Source organism: Ovis canadensis, chromosome 3, assembly GCF_042477335.2.
Source record: "Ovis canadensis isolate MfBH-ARS-UI-01 breed Bighorn chromosome 3, ARS-UI_OviCan_v2, whole genome shotgun sequence".
Taxonomy (NCBI): Eukaryota; Metazoa; Chordata; class Mammalia; order Artiodactyla; family Bovidae; genus Ovis; species Ovis canadensis.
Window position 1 is genome coordinate 115,175,742 of NC_091247.1, and position 21,094 is coordinate 115,196,835.

Below are 21,094 nucleotides of genomic sequence, written 5' to 3' on the forward strand. Positions count from 1 at the left end.
TTTAGGTATCTTGAAATTTCTTGTTGAATTTTGTTTGACTTGATCACATAAAGACAGTAGTACAAAGAAAGAAATATGAAGTTATGACACAGAAATTCAAAAGAGTCTCTTGAGCTCTATTTTATAAAATATTCTATTCTCTCTATTAAACTGGCAGGTAGCTTCTAATATCTTTTGTATGCTCAAGAAAATATTTCTTCTGCATCTTTCAGTGTATGAAGGCAACATGAAAGGAAGAGAAGTGCGATTCCTAGAGATTCACAAGAGATTACTCAGAATGTTTTGACTATGACACATTGCACAAGTGAAGCCCTGTTATCCTTTAAGGTAAATAGTAAACACACTAGTCTCTCTTGTGTTGATTAAATTTTACTCTTCCCTGGTCTCCAGAATGCTATATATCTAAAACACCTTCCACCTATGTGAAATAAATGTTTGACTCCTTCATTCATTCCCCTCTTAGAAACTAAAGGAAATAACAGAATAAGACACTGAGTGGGACTTATTTCTAGGAAATAGGCTAGTGGAAGCTCATGCCATAATAATATGGGCTTACAAAAATAAAGTGCAAGCTTATTCTATAGTCACAGACAGGTGAGACTAGAGTTATATACATTAAGTGTTTATAGTGCTGTGATAGATGGAACAAAAGAAAAGCATGTATATTGAGTGTATACTAACAGTTGGGTGCAGTGGCTTTTTAATATATCCATTTAATAACCTCAATGTTCCTACAATAAAGTCATTAAGTTTTGTATTTTACATGGAAGAAAAATAAGATATTTTTCAGGTCATAATGCTAATGCATGATGAGGCCAGTAGTTGAATCATGAATTATCTAAACCCAAAGACTATGCTCCTTCCTATTAGTTTCATGTTTCGTTCAAAATATGCAATAAGTCCATAAGAGAGGTAATAAAAATGTGCTAAATGTACAGAGAAACAGAAATTAACTTTGGGATTACTGAATCAGTCTTGGAGGAAGAATGTTAAAATTTAACATAGGTCAAACCAATTGGCCTGAAAATGTCCTTCCAGACAGAAAAGAGCATTCACAAAGGCAGAGAAATGGCTTATTTGTAACTCATGAGACTAGATCCATCACTACAGCTGATTGCCAAGGTATGTCAGAAGGTATCAATAAAGACAACACTGAAGGTATACAATAAAGACTAGAATCTTAAAGTTTATATGCCAAGCAAGAGGGAATCAATAGTCTTTTTCTTAGAATAAAAGTAATATAATAATAAACTGGTTGAGCAACCAAATAAATAAATTTGTATGTTAAAGATTCAGTATTTTAGTCTTGGCATTTTTCTATTAAATGGCCTTTCCTAGAGTCTCTCATGAGATTACTTATTAAGAAAATAATTTTCTTGAAAATGATTCATTAATGGGACAAATACAGTGGCTTATCTTTTATCATGATGAATAGATTCAAGGGACTAGATCTTGTAGACAGAGGGCCTGAAGAACTATGGATGGAGGTTCTAACACTGTAGAGGAGGAAATGATCAAAATCATCCCAAAGACAAAGAAATGCAAAAAATCAAAGTGGATGTCTGAGAAGGCTGTACAAATATCTAAGAAAAGAAGAAAAGCAAAAGACAGGGGAGAAAGAGAAAGATAAATCCAACTGAATGCAGAATTCCAGAGAATAGCAAGGAGAGATAAGAGGGCCTTCTTAAGTGGACAATGTGAAAAAATAGAGGAAAACAGTAGAATCGGTAAGACTAGAGATCTCTTTAAGAAAACTGGAGATATCAAGGGAATATTTCACCCAAGGATGGGCACAGTAAAGGACAGGAATGGTAAGGACCTAACATAAGTGGAAGATATTAAGAAGAGGTGGCAAGAATATACAGAAGAACTGGGCCGGGGGGGGGGGGGGCGGGGAGGTCTTAGTGACTTGGATAAACACAGTGGTGTGATCACTCAGCTAGAGCCAGAGCCTGAAGTTTGAAATCAGCTTTAAAAGCACTAATACAAACAAAGCTAGTGGAATTGATGGAATTCCAGCTGAATATTTCAAATCTTAAAATATGTTGCTGTTAAAGTGCTGCACTTAATATGTCAGCAAATTTGGGAAACTCAACAGTGACTACAGGACTGAAAAATGTCAGTTTTCATTTCAATCCCAAAGAAGGGCAATGCTGAAAAAATGTTCAAACTACCATAACATTGTGTTAATTTCACATGTTAGCAAGGTTATGCTGAAAATCTTTCAAGCTAGGCTTCAACAGTACATGAACTGAAAAATTCCAGATGTTCAGCTGGATTTCAAAGAGGCTGAGAAACCAGAGAGCAAGTTGCCAACATTCTTTCGATCATGCGGAGAGCAAGGGTATTCCAGAAAAACATCTACTTTTGCTTCACTGATTATGTAAAGCCATTGACTGTGTAGATTACAACAAACTGTGGAAAATTCTTCAAGACATGGGAGTAACAGAGCTTACCTGTCTCCCGAGTAACCTGTATGTAGGCCAAGAAACAACAGTTAGAATGGGACATGGAACAACAGACTAGTTCAAAACTGGGAAAGGAGTATGACAAGGCTATATGTTGTCACCCTGCTTGTTTCACTTCCATGCAGTGTACATCAAGAAAAATGCTAAGCTGGATGAATTCCAAGCTGGAATCAACATTGCTGAGAGAAATATCCAACTCAAATAGGCAGATAGATAATACCACTCTAATGGAAGAAAGTGAAGACAAACTAAAGAGCCTCTTCATAAGTTGAACAAGAAGAGTGAAAAAGTTGGTTGAAAGTCAGCATTAAAGAAAAACAAAACAAAACAAAACAAAAACAAAACTAAGATCATGGTATCTGGTCCCATCACTTCATGGCAAATAGAAGAGGAAAAAGTGGAAACAGTGACAGATTTTATTTTCTTGGATTGTAAAATCATGATGACAGTGACTGCAGTCATGAAATTAAAAGATGCTTTCTACTTGAAAGGAAAGCTATGACAAACCTACACAGTGTATTAAAAAGCAGAGACATAACTTTGTTGACAAAGGTCTGTATAGTCAAAGCTATGGTTTTTCCAGTAGCCATGTACAGTTGTGAGATTTGGATCACAAAAAAGGCTGAGTACCGAAGAATTGATGCTTTTAAACTGTAATGCTGGAGAAGACTCTTGAGAATTCCTTGGACAGCAAGAAGACCAAATCAGTCAATTCTAAAGGAAATTAACCATGAATATTCATTGGAAAGACTGTTGATAAAGCTGAAGTCACCGATGAGAAGAGCCAGTTCATCGGAACTGACCTTGTTGCTGGGAAAGATTGAAGGCTAAACAATAATGGGTAGCAGAGGATAAGATGGTTAGATGACATCACTAACTCAATGGACATGAATTTTAGCAAACTCTGGGAGATAGTGGAGGACAGAGGAGCCTGGTGGGCTACAGTCCATGAGGTTGCAAAGAGTCAGACATGAACAATAATAATGACAATACTCTTTCCTGAAATTTTTATTGAAATGATCATGCTTTCTGTGATAGGTATTTGATGCAACAGCTGTTTAATTGACAATTTTTAAATTCCATCTTCATTTCTCTACTCATTAGCTATTCATTTTGAGTTTGAAAAATAAGACCCATCTGCATTCTCTCTCCCTCATGCCCAATACCTATTTTACATTTCCTGACGTACCCAATTTGTATCTGAAGAGGCATGTGCTTACTGTCTGATGAACAACATGTCATCTTGTTCACAGAATAGGTGACAAATCCTTTCCACTTTGCTTAGTGGTTCTCACCTAAATTACTCTTGAGAAAACACTCTTTAAAAATACAGCCAGATGGCTTATCTCACATACTTGAGGAGCAGATTGGCAGTTTTAGTTTTGTTTCAATATTTGTTGAGTGTATATTTCCTACCTTTCTCATAGTTTACAATGCCAGCTAGATTTATGTTCAAAAACATACAGAGAAGATAAATTCTTAGCTCTTCCTTAGTAAGTCATTATATAGAAGTCTGGTAAGCAGAGTTCGTGTACCAAGCAACTCCTTAGCACTGCAGAAATATATCATCTTATTGGGGTTATTTGCTGCAATTGAAACAAGGTTAGAGAGTCCCTAGAATTCATCATGCCACACCAATTGATTTAGAAGGAAGTAATGAGAATTATGAGAAATCTGAAATCACCTTAGAGAAAGCCTAAATCTCTGTTAACTGACTGTCCATAGAAATCTGGACTTCAAGGACACTTCTGGTAAGCACTCAGAAATAATTGAGGAATACGTTACTAGAAACTTGAAAAAGAAGACCCTTGATTTTTAGTGTCAGAAAACGGAGTGGAATGGTGTCCTGAGATCATGTGGAAATCAGAATCTGTGAATAATGAACTTGGATGTGTAGCTGGAGAGATGTTTAGCTGGCGAGATTACAAAGCAAAGTGTTGAGTCCTAGTTTTTCCTTGCTGTTTATAGTAAAATGCAAGAGGAATAATATAAACTAAAGGAAGAACTAATCAACTAAAAGAAGTAAGAATATGAAGTTCTGGAAAATTCTCAGCCTGTCCAGAGGACAAGAAGCCTAAGTGTCCAGTCACACACAAGATTCTTCAAAGAGATCAAAGATACGAATTCCATATTCCTTCAGTCAAACCAGGATCCCATGTATAGTTTAAGGTCTTTTGTTTTTCCGTTGTCTCAACAGAGATCAAAACAGGTGTGTGTGTGTGTGTGTGTGTGTGTGTGTGTGTGTGTGTGTGTGTTAGCCATTCAGTCATATCTGATTCTTTGTAACCTCATGGACTGTAGCCTATCCAGCTCCTCTGTCCCTGGAATTCTCCAGGCAAGAATAATGGAGTGCGTAGCCATTCCATTCTCCAGGGGGTCTTCCAAAACCAGAGATTGAACTCGGGTCTCCTGCACTCCAGGAATATTCTTTACCATCTGAGCCACAAGGAAAGCCCAAAACAGACTTAGGCTTAATCTCGAAAATAGCAAAGCTTCTGCATCTTGGAATGAATCTCCTGTAGCCTCCAAAACTCTACCAGTAGGAAAGAGGTTGACAAAAATACTCATCTTTAAATATATGCTATCTTTCATAAGGAATAATGATTCCAAAAGTGGAGCCAAGCAACCAGAGGCCTGAGTGGAGAACAAAGGAAAAAATTTCCCAAACCTTGTAACATAATGTATTTTGCTTGCCTTCCATTTAAAAATGCTTTGGACTATGGACAATATTTTCTTATCTATTTTCCCACTTTTAAAATAGTAATGTCTGTGATTGTGTTTATGCATGTCCTACTACTCTATATTGGGAACAGATAACTTTGGTTTCATAAGTTGCTAAATGGAGAATTGTGTCCCACTGTTATATTTAATAGATCATGCTAAAAACTTTAGTCTCATGATGTAGATGACTTTATTAGATTATTTAGATGATGAGATTTGAAATTTCTGAGCTGATGAGATTTATGTGTAATTTGGGATTTGAGTTGATGCTATAATGGAAAGTGACCTTTGGGGATTAAAACATATTTAAAACATATTTATTTAGGGAATGAACATATTTTGTATTGTGTGTGTGTGGGGGGGAGGGGCATGGACCTTTGAAAGTCAGCAAATGGTTAGTGATAGCCAGAATGATATACTAAAGATATTCACACACTATTCCCTAGATTTTGTAAATATATATGGAAATATACAGAGAATATACTGGAATATATAATCAAATTTATGGACCTTAAAATAGGAGATTATCCTGGATTACCTTGGAGGACCCAAACTAATTAAATTAACCTTTAAAGGCAGAAATCTTTTTCCAGGTGGAATAAGAAAGATAGGGCAGAAATAGAAGTCAGAGAAGGTTTAACCTGCCATTGTTCTCTTTGAAGATGAAAGGACCAAAATGTCAAAAGATGCAGGAGACATTAAGTATCTGAGAGAAGCTCCAGACCGATAATCTGTGAAGAAACAAGAACCTAAGATCCACTGCTGCATGTAACTAAATACTGTCAACAGCCTGAGTGAACTTTGGAAACAGATTTTTCTCTCAGAGCCTCCAGATAAAATCTCAGACTGGACAAAACCTTGACAATACTTCTGACCTACAGAACTTTAAAATAATACATTTGTGTGGTTTTTAGCTGCTAAATTTGTAGTAATTTGAAAGAATAGCAATGAAAAAATAATACAGCCTGTAATTCACAACTTCTCAATCTATTTCAGTGTTTATTGTTATAATGGTCTCTGTTTCCTTTGGATCAGGCTTTGTGTTATGCATATACAAGTGGGTATATGAGAATTTGATAACAGTAGTGACCCCAGATTTTCACCCTTTTCTCTATTCAAACCCTTTTTCATGTGAATATGAATTGCCTGTCACTAAAATGATTACTTTCCTCACCCACTGATTCTGGGACCAACCATGTTGTTTATTATGGCTATTGGAATGAGGCAATAGAAGAAATAAGGAAAAGAATTATGTACACAGGATAAAACATGAAATACCTACACTTAGATGAGGAGCAGGATAGGACTGATTAAAAAAGAGGGTGTTTAATGATCTCAGTGTTAGTAAGTGGAGAAAAGTGGGCAGAGTTGCAGACTTTTGAAGTCTATTATGATGTGCTTAAAACTCTGCCCAGTACTCATTATTTTCTTGAATGTTGTGACTTAGGATCTAAAATTTCAGAAACCTGAAGTTTTAATGAATAAAGACACTCTTTGCTATCATGTCTCTCTAATCTCAAACAAGAATAAGTGACCCACAGCATTCTCCCATGTGCCTACTGTCTGAAGTGTACCAGATAATCTGTAAGTAATGCCACTACCTACCATATAATGCTAATGAGGCAACTATTTGCAACTTAGGAATAGCTACAACTTCGTAGTATAACTACAAAAGATACTGCTGCTTTAGATGTTAGTTTCTTTTTCTACTAGCGTGGGATCTAGAAGGATCTTGTGTTTCAGTATAATCTGAAGACTTTGTTAACAGATGAGTTTATTTGAAAGCAACAAAGGGTCAATGAAGATCTATAGAGTTATGATTTTAAATCTTTCCTTGTTTTGGCATTGTGCTAAATTTTTAAGTTTAAGAGTGTTTCAATTATACCTATAAAATATATGACTTCCCTAGTGGCTCAGATGGTAAAGAAACTGCCTGCAATATAGAATACATTGAATATATTGGATGATATAGGTGAATATAAACTGAAATTATCTAAAAAATTACAAAGCTTTGTTAATTTTGTTTCCTGTAGATACTTTCATAGTCAGCTATAACTATTGACTATCTCTATTATAGATAATGTGTGAATTTAATAGAATAACTGTAGCTATTTTATTCTGTTAGCTATTTATTTTTATTAGTTATTGATGTACTTAAAGCATAAGCAACAACCTATTTTCTGAGGTTTGAGAGCAACAGCCTTTTCTTTTTATGTATAAATACATTTTATGTATAAATACATGAAATTTAGAATTTAAAACTCTGGGAGGTCCTAAGATGGCAGAGGAATAGGATGGGGAGACTACTTTCTCCCCCAAAATTCATCAAAAGATCATTTGAATGCTGAGTAACTTACACAGAACAACTTCTGAATCCTGGCAGAGGACACCAGGCACCCAGAAAGGAAGCCCATTCTCTTCAAAAATAGGTAGGACAAAATATAAAAGACAAAAAAAGAGACAAAAGAGTTAAGGATGGAGACCTGTCCTGGGGAAGGAGTCGTGAAGGAGGAGCAGTTTCCAAACACCAGGAAACCCTCTCACTGGCAGGTCTGTGGGGAGTTTTAGAATCTCAGAGAGCAACACAACTGGGAGGAGGGGAAACACACACACACACACACACACACACAATAAGTACCTAACCACAACTCCCAGTGGAGAAGTAGCACCAAAACTCGCATCTGAAACCATCCAGCATGGGCTGAACAGGGAGGGGTTGCATGTTTAGGGTAAGGACCAGGCCCGAATGCCTGAAGACAATCTGAGGGAGCTAAGATGAGATAGCAACCCAAACTGTGGGATAGCCAGAGAGAGGGAAAAAATAGAGAGAGAGAGAGAGAGAGAGAGAGAGAGAGAGAGAGAGAGGGAGAGAAAGAGAGAGAGGGAACTTTTCTTTAAAAAGCTCTAACCTAAGGCACAGCGGCCCACTCACAGAACAAAGGATTGAGTGAATACCAAAGGAGAGCTAGCCAGCTGTGGACCAGCCTATTCCCCTGCCAGAGGCAGAGAGGCAGGTGGGCTACAGCCTGAGACAGAAGACAAGGGGAAATCTTGGCCCCAGAGAGGGCATCCTCCACCCAAGGAGGCTACCCAAGTCTTCCTGGGATCCTGGATGGCCAATATCTGCCAGGAGGGTCGCAGTCAGAGATCAACTCCCAGAGGAGATACGTGGCACATCTGAAAAGGAGCTATGGCTACGCACACAAGAAACCAAATGGCTGTGACTAGGGAGGTGGTTAAGATGCACAGCCCACCTAGGACAGTGCACTCGCCAAGCACCTGGTCACCTGAGCTACTCAGACCTGAGAAGGGCACAAAACACATGCCCAACTGAGTTTGTGCCTTTGTGGAGTACCCGAGAACCTGAACCTGAGTAGCTTAGACCTGGGAAGTGCATGAAACCCAGAACCTGATTTGGACAGTTCCCCTGCAGGCCAACCGGGAATCTGAGCAGTGTAGACCCAGAAAGCACACACACCATGAGTGGGGGCAAGCCCAGTGTGGTCCAGACACGGCCAGCAACATTCACACACACCAGTGATACTTGTTTTCAGAGCGCCTCCCTCCCCACAGCGCAACTGAACAAATGAGCCTAGATAAGTGACCACCTTTGCCCCTGAAAGTCAGGGCAGAAACTAAACACTTAGGAGACCTGCAAAGAGAGTTCAGTTCAGTCACTCAGCCGTGTCCGACTCTTTGCGACCCCATGAATCACAGCATGCCAGGCCTCCCTGTTCATCACCATCTCCCGGAGTTCACTCAGACTCATGTCCACCGAGTCAGTGATGCCATCCAGTCATCTCATCCTCAGTCGTCCCCTTCTCCTTCTGCCCCCAATCCCTCCCAGCATCAGAGTCTTTTCCAATGAGTCAACTCTTGGCATGAGGTGGCCAAAGTACTGGAGTTTCAGCTTCAGCATCATTCCCTCCAAAGAAGTCCCAGGGTTGATCTCCTTCAGAATGGACTGGTTGGATCTCCTTGCAGTCCAAGGGACTCTCAAGAATCTTCTCCAACACCACAGTTCAAACGCATCAATTCTTCGGCGCTCAGCTTTCTTCACAGTACAACTCTCAAATCCATGCATGACCACAGGAAAAACCATAGTCTTGACTAGACGGACCTTAGTCAGCAAAGTAATGTCCCTGCTTTTGAATATGCTATCTAGGTTGGTCATAACTTTTCTTCCAAGGAGTAGGTGTCTTTTAATTTCATGGCTGCAGTCACCATCTGCAGTGATTTTGGAGCCCCCAAAAATAAAGTCTGACTCTGTTTCCACTGTTTCCCCCTCTATTTCCCATGAAGTGATGGGACCAGATGCCATGATCTTCGTTCTCTGAATGGTGAGCTTTAAGCCAACTTTTTCACTTTCCTCTTTCACTTTCATCAAGAGGCTTTTTAGCTCCTCTTCACTTTCTGCCATAAGGGTGGTGTCATCTGCATATCTGAGGTTATTGATATTTCTCCTGGCAATCTTGGTTCCAGCTTGTGTTTCTTCTAGTAAAGCATTCCTCATGAGGTACTCTGCATATAAGTTAAACAAGCAGGGTGACAATATACAGCCTTAACGTACACCTTTTCCTATTTGGAACCAGTCTGTTGTTTCATGTCCAGTTCTAACTGTTGCTTCCTGACCTGAATGCAGATTTCTCAAGAGGCAGGTTATGTGGTCTGGTATTCCCATCTCTTTCAGAATTTTCCACAGTTTATTGTGATCCACACAGTAAAAGGCTTTGGCATAGTCAATAAAGCAGAAATAGATGTTTTTCTGGAACTCTGTAGCTTTTTCCATGATCCAGTGGATGTTGGCAATTTGATCTCTGGTTCCTCTGCCTTTTCTAAAACCTGCTTGAACATCAGGGAGTTCACGGTTCATGTATTGCTGAAGCCTGGCTTAGAGAATTTTGAGCATTACTTTACTAGCATGTAAGATGAGTGCAATTGTGAGGTAGTTTGAGCATTCTTTGGCATTGCCTTTCTTTGGGATTTGAAAGAAAACTGACCTTTTCCAGTCCTGTGGCCACTGCTGAGTTTTCCAAATTTGTTGGCATATTGAGTGCAGCAGTTTCACAGCATCATCTTTCAGGATTTGAAAGAGCTCCACTGGAATTCCATCACCTCCACTAGCTTTGTTCATAGTGATGCTTTCTAAGGCCTTCTTGACTTCACATTCCAGGATGTGTGGCTCTGGATGAGTGATCACATCATCATGATTATTTGGGTCATGAAGATCTTTTTTGTACAGTTCTTCCGTGTATTGTTGCCACTTCTTCTTAATATCTTCTGCTTCTGTTAGGTCCATACCATTTCTGTCCTTTATCGAGCCCATCTTTGCATGAAATGTTCCCTTGGTATCTCTAATTTTCTTGAAGAGATCTCTAGTCTTTCCCATTCTGTTCTTTTCCTCTATTTCTTTGCATTCATTACTGAAGAAGGCTTTCTTATCTCTTCTTGCTATTCTTTGGAACTCTGCATTCAGATGCTTGTATCTTTCCTTTCTCCTTTGCTTTTTACTTCTCTTGTTTTCACAGTTATTTGTAAGGCCTCCCCAGACAGCCATTTTGCTTTTTTGCCTTTCTTTTCCATGGGGATGGTCTTGATCCCTGTCTCCTGGACAATGTCACGAACCTAATTTCATAGTTCATCAGGCACTCTATCTATCAGATCTAGGCCCTTAAATCTATTTCTCACTTGCACTGTATAATCATAAGGGATTTGATTTAGGTCATACCTGAATGGTCTAGTGGTTTTCCCTACTTTCTTCAACTTAAGTCTGAATTTGGCAATAAGGAGTTCATGATCTGAGGCACAGTCAGCTCCTAGTCTTATTTTTGTTGACTGTATGCAGCTTCTCCATCTTTGGCTTCAAAGAATATAATCAATCTGATTTTGCTGTTGACCATCTGGTGATGTCCATGTGTAGAGTCTTCTCTTGTGTTGTTGGAAGAAGGTATTTGCTATGACAAGTGCGTTCTCTTGGCAAAACTCTATTAGTCTTTGCCCTTCTTCATTCCGCATTCCAAGGCCAAATTTGCCTGTTACTCCAGGTGTTTCTTGACTTCCTACTTTTGCATTCCAGTCCCCTATAATGAAAAGGACATCTTTTTTGGGTGTTAGTTCTAAAAGATCTTGTAGGTCTTCATAGAACCGTTCAACTTCAGCTTCTTCAGTATTACTGAAGTCTATACTGGTTGGGGTATAGACTTGGATAACTGTGATATTGAATGGTTTGCCTTGGAGACGAACAGAGATCATTCTGTCATTTTTGAGATTGCATCCAAGTACTGCATTTTGGACTCTTTTGTTGACCATGATGGCTACTCCATTTCTTCTGAGAGAATCCTGCCCGCAGTAGTAGATATAATGGTCATCTGAGTTAAATTCACCCATTCCAGTCCATTTTAGTTCACTGATTCCTAGAATGTCGACGTTCACCCTTGCCATCTCTTGTTTGACCACTTCCAATTTGCCTTGATTCATGGACCTGACATTCCAGGTTCCTATGCAATATTGGTCTTTACAGCATCGGATCTTGCTTCTATCACCAGTCACATGCACAACTGGGTATTGTTTTTGTTTTGACTTCATCAGTGTGTCTGATGCCCTCTTGCAACACCCACCATCTTACTTGGGTTTCTCTTACCTTGGGCGTGGGGTATCTCTTCACGGCTGCTCCAGCAAAGCATAGCCGCTGCTCCTTACCTTGGATGAGGGTTATCTCCTTACCACCACCGTTCCTGACCTTCAATGTGGGATAACTCCTCTAGGCCCTCCTGTGCCTGTGCAGCCACCACTCCTGGGTTGCTCCTCCTGGCCGCTGGCCCTGGCCTTGGGTGTGGGTGGCTCCTCCCAGCTGCCGCCCCTGGCCTTGGGCTCAGGTTACTCCTCAGGGTCACTGCCCCTGGCCTTGGGTGAGAGGTGGCTTCTCCTGGCTGCCACTGGCCTCAGACCCAGGGTAGCTCCTTCCGGCCACTGCCCCTGACCTCGGACGCGGGGTAGCTTTTCCCAGCCGCCACTGACCTTGGGCACAGGGTAGCTCCTCTCGGCTATTCCTGTGCTGTAGCAGCATGGCACTCTAGGCCACTGCCCCTGACCTTGGACGTGGGGCCGGCCGGCCCTTGCAGCCGCCAGAGGAAGCCAAAATAAACAAAGAAGAGGGAACAGCTCTGGAAGTGACAGGTGCAACAGATTAAAACCCTGTAGTTAGCAATGTGTAAGCATTGGAAGGGACCTATAGATCTTGAGAAGAAGTATAAGCTGGAACAAGGGATTATCTGAAACTGAACTGACCCCACACCACCCTCAACAGCTCCAGAGAAATTCCTAGATATATTTTTACTATTATCATTTTTAAATATTTTTAAATTGTTAAATTCTTTATTACTCCTTTAATTTTCATTTTTATTACCTGCTATTACCTGCAAAAAGACCCTATTTTAAAAGCAAATTATATATATATATACATAAATATATATTTATTTCATACTTTTTGTGATTTTCTGTATTATTAATATTTTATTTTTCAGAATCTAACCTCTACTCTAGATTTTTGATCTTTGCTTTTTGGTATTTGTTATCAATTTTGTACCTTTAAGAATATAATCTTCAGTACTCATTTTTCCTTAGGCGTATGATTACTGGCTTGATTGCTCTCTCTGCTTTTGACTCTCTTTTCTCCTCCAGGGCATCTCTATCTCCTTCCTCCTCCTTCTTTTCTCTACTTAACTCTGTGACTCTCTCTGGGTGTTCTGAGCTGTGGAGAACACTTAGGGAACTGATTACTGGTTAGAATGGTCTCTCCCCTTTTGATTCCCTCTTACCTCTATCTCTCTCCTCCCTCTTTTCTACTCCATGTAACTCCGTAAACCACTCTGGGTGTCCCTCACTGTGGAAAATCTTTTCACCATTAACCTCAATGTTTTATAACCTGTGCTGTATTGATGGAGAAGTCTTGAGGCTACTGTAAGAATAAGACTGAAAACCAGGGGCAGGAGGCTTAAATCCAAAACTTGAGAACACCAGAAAACTCCTAACTCCAGGGAACATTAATGGACAAGAGTTCATCCAAAAGTCTCCACACCTACATTGAAACCAGCTCCACCCAAGAACCAACAAGTCCCAGAGCAACACATATCAGGCTAATTCTCTAACCCTGGGCATTAAAATACAGGTTACCCAAAGTCACACCAAACCCACAGACACCTCAAAACTCACTACGGACATTTCATTGCACTCCAGAGAGAAGAGATCCAGTTCAGCCCAACAGAACACCAATGCAAGTTTCCTTAACTTGGAAATCTTGACAGGCCACTAGTCCAACCCCACCCACAGGGAGGAACCTCGACAATAAAGAGAAATCACAAACTTCCAGCATACAGAAAGACCACCCCAAACACAGCAATCTAAACAAAATAAAAAGGCAGAGAAATATTCAGCAGGTAAAGGTACATGATAAATGCCCACCAAACCAAAGAGGAGGTGATAGAGAGTCTATCTGAAAAGGAATTCAAAATAATAATAGTAAAGATGATCCAAAATCTTAAAGACAAAATGGAGTTACAGATAAATAGACTAGAGAAAAGGATGGAGAAGATGCAATAAATGTTTAACAAGGACCTAGAAGAAATAAAAAAGTGTCAGTCAATAATGAATAATGCAATAACAGAGATAAAAAGCACTCTGGAGGGAACCAACACTAGAATAACTGAAGGAGAAGATATAATAAGTGAGGTAGAAGATAGAATGGTGGAAATAAAGGTAGCAGAGAGGAAAATAGAAAAAAGAATGAAAAGAAATGAGGACAACCTCAGAGACCTCTGGGACAATTTTAAACACGCCAACATTCGGATCATAGGAGTCCCAGAAGAAGAAGACAAAAAGAAAGGCCATGAGAAAATACCTGAGGAGATAATAATTGAACACATCCCTAAAACGGGGAAGGAAATAGCCACCCAAGTCCAAGAAACCCAGAGTCCCAAACAGGATAAACTCAAGGTGAAACACCCCAAGACACATATTAATCAAATTAATGAAGATCAAACACAAAGAGCAAATATTAAAAGCAGCAAATAACAAACAAGGGAATTCCCATAAGGATAACAGTTGATCTTTCAATAGAAAATCTTCAGGCCAGAAGGGAATGATAAGACATACTTAAGGTCATGAAAGAGGAAAACCTACAACTCAGATTACTGTACCCAGCAAGGATCTCATTCAAATATGAAGGAGAAATCAAAAGCTTTACAGACAAGCAAAAGCTGAGGGAATTCAGCACCACCAAACCAGCTCTTCAACAAACTCTAAAAGATCTTCTCTAGACAGGAAACACGAAAAAAGTTTATAAACTCAAACTCAAAACAACAAAGTAAATGGCAACGGGATGATACTTATCAATAATTACCTTAAATGTAAATGGGTTGAATGCCCCATCAAAAAGACAAAGACTGGCTGAATGGATACAAAAACAAGCCCCCATATATATGTTGTCTACAAGGGACCCACCTTGAAACAGAGGACACATATAGACTGAAAGTGAAGGGCTGGAAAAAGATATTTCATGCAAATGGAGACCAAAATAAACAAGAGTAGCAATACTCATATCAGATAAAATAGACTTTGAAATGAAGGCTGTGAAAAGAGACAAAGAAGGACACTACACAATGATCAAAGGATCAATCCAAGAAGAAGATATAACAGTTATAAATTAATATGCACTCAACATAGGAGCACCACAATATGTAAGGCAAATGCTAACAAGTATGAAAGAGGAAATTAACAGTACACAATAATAGTGGGAGACTTTAACACCCCACTCACACCTATGGATAGATCAACTAAACAAAAAATTAGCAAGGAAATACAAACTTTAAATGATACAATAGACCAGTTAGACCTAACTGATATCTATAGGACATTTCACCCCAAAACAATGAATTTCACCTTTTTCTCAAGTGCACATGGAACCTTCTCCAGGATAGATCACATCCTGGGCCATTAATCTAGCCTTGATAAATTCAAAAAAATTGAAATCATTTCAAGCATCTTTTCCTATCACAATGTGGTAAGATTACATGAAAACTACAGGAAAAAAGCTATTAAAAATACAAAAATATGGAGGCTAAATAACACACTTCTGAATAACCAACAAATCATAGAAAAAATCAAAAAAGAAATCAAAATATGCATAGAAACAAATGAAAATGATAACATAACAACCCCAAACCTATGGAGTTCAGTAAATGCAGTGCTAAAGGGGAAGGTTCATAGCAATATAAGATTTCCTCAGAAACAAGAGAAAAATCAAATAGATAACATTTTAAAAGTTATCAAATAGATAACTTTACACCTAAGCAACTAGGAAAAGAAGAAATGAAGAACCCTAAGGTTAGTAGAAAGAAAGAAATCATAAAAATTAGGGCAGAAATAAATGAAAGCGAAACAAAGGAGACTATAGCAAAAATCAACAAAACTAAAACCTGGTTATTTGAGAAGTCAAATAAAATATACAAACCATTAGCCAGACTCATCAAAAAAAAAAAAAAAAAAGGAGAAGATTTAAATCAACAGAATTAGAATGAAAATGAAGAAATCACAACAGATGACATAGAAATACAAAGGATTATAAGACACCACTAAAAGCAACTATATGCCAATAAATTGGACAACTTGGAAGAAATGCACAAATTCTTAGAAAAGTAAACCTTCCAAAACTTAACCAGGAAGAAATATAAAATCTTAACAGACCCACCATAAGCACAGAAATCAAAACTGTAATAAAAATTCTTCCAATAAACAAAAGCCCAGGGCCAGATGGCTTCACAGCTGAATTCTACCAAAAATTTCGAGAAGAGCTAACACCTATCCTACTCAAACTCTTCCAGAAAGTTGCAGAGGAAGGTAAACTGCCAAACTCATTCTATGAGGCCACCATCACCCTAATACCAAAAGCAGACAAACATGCCACAAAAAAGAAAATTACAGGCCAATATCACTGGTGAACATAGATACAAAAATCCTCAACAAAATTCTAGCAAGGAGAATCCAACAACATATTAAAAAGATCATACATCATGACCAAGTGCCCTTTATCCCAGGGATGCAAGAATTCTTCAATATTTGCAAATCAATCAATGTGATAACACCACGTTAACAGATTGAAATATAAAAACCATATGATTATCTCAGTAGATCCAGAGAAAGCCTTTGACAAAATTCAACATCCATTTATGATAAAAAACCTCCAAGAAATAGGCATGCAAGGAACATACCTAAAGATAATAAAAGCCATATATGATAAACCCACAGCAAACGTTATCCTCAACGGTGAAAAACTGAAACCATTTCCTCTAAAGTCAGTAGCAAGACAAGAGTGCCCACTCTCACCACTACTATTCAGCATAGTTTTGGAAGTTTTAGCCAGGGCAATCAGAGAAGAAAAAGGAATAAAAGGAATCCAGGTTGGAAAAAAAAAGAAGTAAAACTCATTGATTGCAGATGACATAATCCTCTACATAGAAAACCCTAAAGACTCCACCAGAAAATTATGAGAGCTAATAAATGAATATTGTACAATTGCAGGATATAAAATGAATACACAGAAACCCTTTGCATTCCTATATACACATGAAAGGATGCTCAACATTGCTCATTATCAGAGAAATACAAATCAAAACCACAATGAGGTAACAACTCATACCAGTCAGAATGGCTGCTATCAAAAAGTCTACAAACAATAAATGCTTCAGAGAAAAGGGAACCCTCTTACACTGTTGGTGGCAATGCCAACTAGTACAGCCACTATGGAGAACAGTGTGGAGAATCCTTAAAAAACTGGCAATAGAACTGCCATATGACCAAGCAATCCCACTGCTGGGCATACACAAGAGGAAACCAGAATTGAAAGAGACATATGTACCCCAATGTTCATCGCAGCACTGTTTATAATAGCCAGGACATGGAAACAACCTAGATGTCCATCAGCAGATGAATGGATAAGAAAGCTGTGGTATATATACATAATGGAATATCACTCAGCTATTAAAAAGAATGCATTCAAATCAGTTCTAATGAGCTGGATGAAACTGGAACCTATTATACAGAGAAAGAAAACCACCAATATAGTATATTAACATATATATGGAATTTAGAAAGATGGTAGTGATGACCCTATATGTGAGACAGCAAAAGACACACAGTTGTAAAGAACAGATTTTTTTACTCTGTGGGAGAAGGCGAGGGTGGGATGATTTGAGAGAATAGCATTGAAACATGTATATTACCATATGTGAAATAGATTGAGAGTCCATGTTCAATGCAAGAGACAGGGCTCTCAGGACCAGTGCACTGGGACGACCCTGTGGGATGGGATGGGGTGGGAGGTGGAAGGGGAGTTCAGGATGGGAGACACATGTACACCCATATACTAATGATGAGAAAACAGGAAGAAATTAAGGAAACAATTTTCTTCACCATTGCAATGAAAAAAATAAAATACTTAGGAATAAATCTACCTAAAGAAAAAAAAAAGACCTATATATAGAAAACTATAAAACACTGATGAAAGAAATAAAAAATGACACAAATAGATGGAGAAATATACCATGTTCATGGATCAGAAGAATCAACATAGTGAAAATGAATATACTACCCAAAGCAATCTATAGATTCAATGAATTCCCTATCAAGCTAATAACGATATTTTTCAGAGAACTAGACAAATAATTTCACAATTTGTATGGAAATACAAAAAAAACTCAAATAGCCAAAGAAGAATGGAATTGGAGGAATCAACCTGCCTGACCTCAGACTATACTACAAAGCAGTAAGACAGAAATATAGATCAATGGAACAAAATAGAAAGCACAGAGATAAATCCATTCACCTATGGACACCTTATCTTTGACAAAGGAGACAAGAATATACAATGGAGAAAAGACAATCTCTTTAAAAAGTGGTCCTGGGAAAACTGGTCAACTGCTTGTAAAATAATGAAACTAGAACATTTTCTAACACCACACACAAAAATGAACTCAAAATGGATTAAAGATCTAAATGTAAGAGCAGAAACTAGAAAACTCCTAGAGGAAAACATAGAAAAGACACTCTCTGACATAAATCACAGCTGGATCCTCTATGAACCACCTCCCAGAGTAATGGAAATAAAAGCAAAAATAAACAAATGGGACATAATTAAATTTAAAAGTTTTTGCATTATGAAGGAAACTATAAGCAAGGTAAAAAAAAAAAGACAGCATTCAGAATGGGAGAAAACAATATCAGATGAAGCAACTGACAAATAATTAATCTCAAAAATATACAAGCAGCTCATGTAGCTCAATTAAAAAAAAAAAAAAGGCCCAAACAAAAAATGGGCCAAAGAACTAAATAGACATTTCTCCAAAGAAGAGATACAGATGGCTAACAAACACATGAAAATTCGAGATACCAAGGGAACATTTCAAACAAACATGGGATCAATAAAGGACAGAAATGGTAGAGACCTAACAGAAACAGAACATAGTAAGAAGAGGTGGCAAGAAAGCACAGAAGAACTGTACAAAAAAAGATCTTTGCAACCCAGATAATCACGATGGTGTGATCACTCACATAGAGCCAGACATCCTGGAATGTAAAGTCAAGTGGGCCTTAGGAAGCATCACTAGGAGCATAGGTAGTGGAGGTGATGGGATTCCAGTTCAGCTATTTCAAATCCTAAAAGATGATGCTGTGAAAGTGCTGCACTCCATATTCCAGCAAATTTGGAAAACTCAGTAGTGGCCACAGGACTAGAAAACATCAGTTTTCATTCCAGTCCCAAAGAAAGGCAATGCAAACTACCACACAATTGCACTCATCTCACACGCTAGCAAAGTAATGCTCAATTCAGTTCAGTCTCTCAGTCGTGTCCGACTCTTTGTGACTCCATGAATTGCAGCACACCAGGCCTCCCTGTCCATCACCAACTCTTTGAGTTCACTCAAACTCATATCTGTCAAGTCGGTGATGCCATCCAGCCATCTCATCCTCTGTCGTTCCCTTCTCCTCTTGCCCTCAATCCCTCCCAGCCTCAGAGTCTTTTCCAATGAGTCAGCTCTTCTCATGAGGTGGCCAAAGTACTGGAGTTTCAGCTTTAGCATCAGTCCTTCCAAAGAACACCCAGGACTGATCTCCTTTAGAATGGACTGGTTGGATCTCCTTGCAGTCCAAGGGACTCTCAAGAGTCTTCTCCAACATCACAGTTCAAAAGCATCAATTTTTCGGTGCCCAGCTTTCTTCACAGTCCAAGTTGCACATCCATACATGACCACTGGAAAAACCATAGCCTTGACTTGACGGACCTTTATTGGCAAAGTTTGCTTTTTAATACGCTATCTAGGTTGGTCATAACTTTTCTTTCAAGAAGTAAGTGTCTTTTAATTTCATGGCTACAATCACCATCTGCAGTGATTTTGGAGCCCAAGAGTTCTAGAAAAACAACGATTTCTGCTTTATTGACTATGACAAAGCCTTTGACTGTGTGGATCACATTAAACTGTGAAAATTTCTTCAAGAGATGGGAATACCAGACCACCTGACCTACCTCTTGAGGAATCTTCATGCAGGTCAGGTAGAAACAGAACTGGATATGGAACAACAGATTATTTCCAAATAGGAAAAGGAGTACATCAAGGCTGTATATGGTCACCCTGCTTATTTAACTTATATGCAGAGTACATCATGAGAAATGCTGGGCTGGAAGAAACACAAGCTGGAATCAAGATTGCTGGGAGAAATATCAATAACCTCAGATATGGAGATGACACCATTCTTATGGCAAAAATGGAAGAAGAACTAAAGAGCCTCTTGATGAAAGTGAAAGAGGAGAGTGAAAATGTTGGCTTAAATCTCAACATTCAGAAAACTAAGATCATGGCACCCAGTCCCATCACTTCATGGGAAATAGATGGGGAAACAGTAGAAACAGTGGCTGATTTTATTTTGGGGGGCTCCAAAATCACTGCAGATGGTAGTTGCATCCATGAAATTAAAAGACGCTTACTCCTTGGAAGAAAAGTTATGATCAATCTAGACAGCATATTGAAAAGCAGAGACAAGACCTTTTTTAACAAGCGTCCGTCTAGTCAAGGCTATGGTTTTTCCAGTGGTCATGTATGGATGTGAGAGTTGGACTATAAAGAAAGCTGAACGCTCAAGAATTGATGGTTTTGAACTGTGGTGTTGGAGAAGACCCTTGAGAGTCCCTTGGACTGCAAGGAGATCCAACCAGTCTATCCTAAAGAAGATCAGCCCTGAGTATTCATTGGAAAAATTGATTTTGAAGCTAAAACTCCAGTACTTTGGACACCTAATGTGAAGAGCTGACTCATTTTAAAAGACCCTGATCCTGGGAATGATTGAGGGCAGGAGGATAAGGAGCCGATGTAGAATGAGATGGTTGGATGGCATCATTGACTCAATGGACATAAGTTTGGGCAAACTCTCAGAGTTGGTGATGGTCAAGGAGGCCTGCCATGCTGCATTTCAAGGGGTTGCAAAGAATCGGACATGACCAAGCTACTTAACTGTACTGATTTCCTTGACTGCTTAAGATTGTTAATTCAATAATAAAAGAGGAAAAAAAAGATAAAGTATCCCGTCTCTTTTGAATTCTTTCACAGATGTCTCTCTGAATGCCTTCTTAGCCATGTCAGTGTTAAAATATGTGCTGAACTTTGTGACATACCAAGTAGATTGAAACACACAACCTTGGTTCTTGGATGATAAAATCTTTATCACCCATCCTGGCACCTGCATGTTGAACCACAAAGACGATCTTTCATTCCCACAACTGCCTGGTCTAGGGACAGGTCATGAGGAATGACAGTTGCTATGGGAAATGCTAAAATTTAGTAGCCACTTTCTCATCAAAT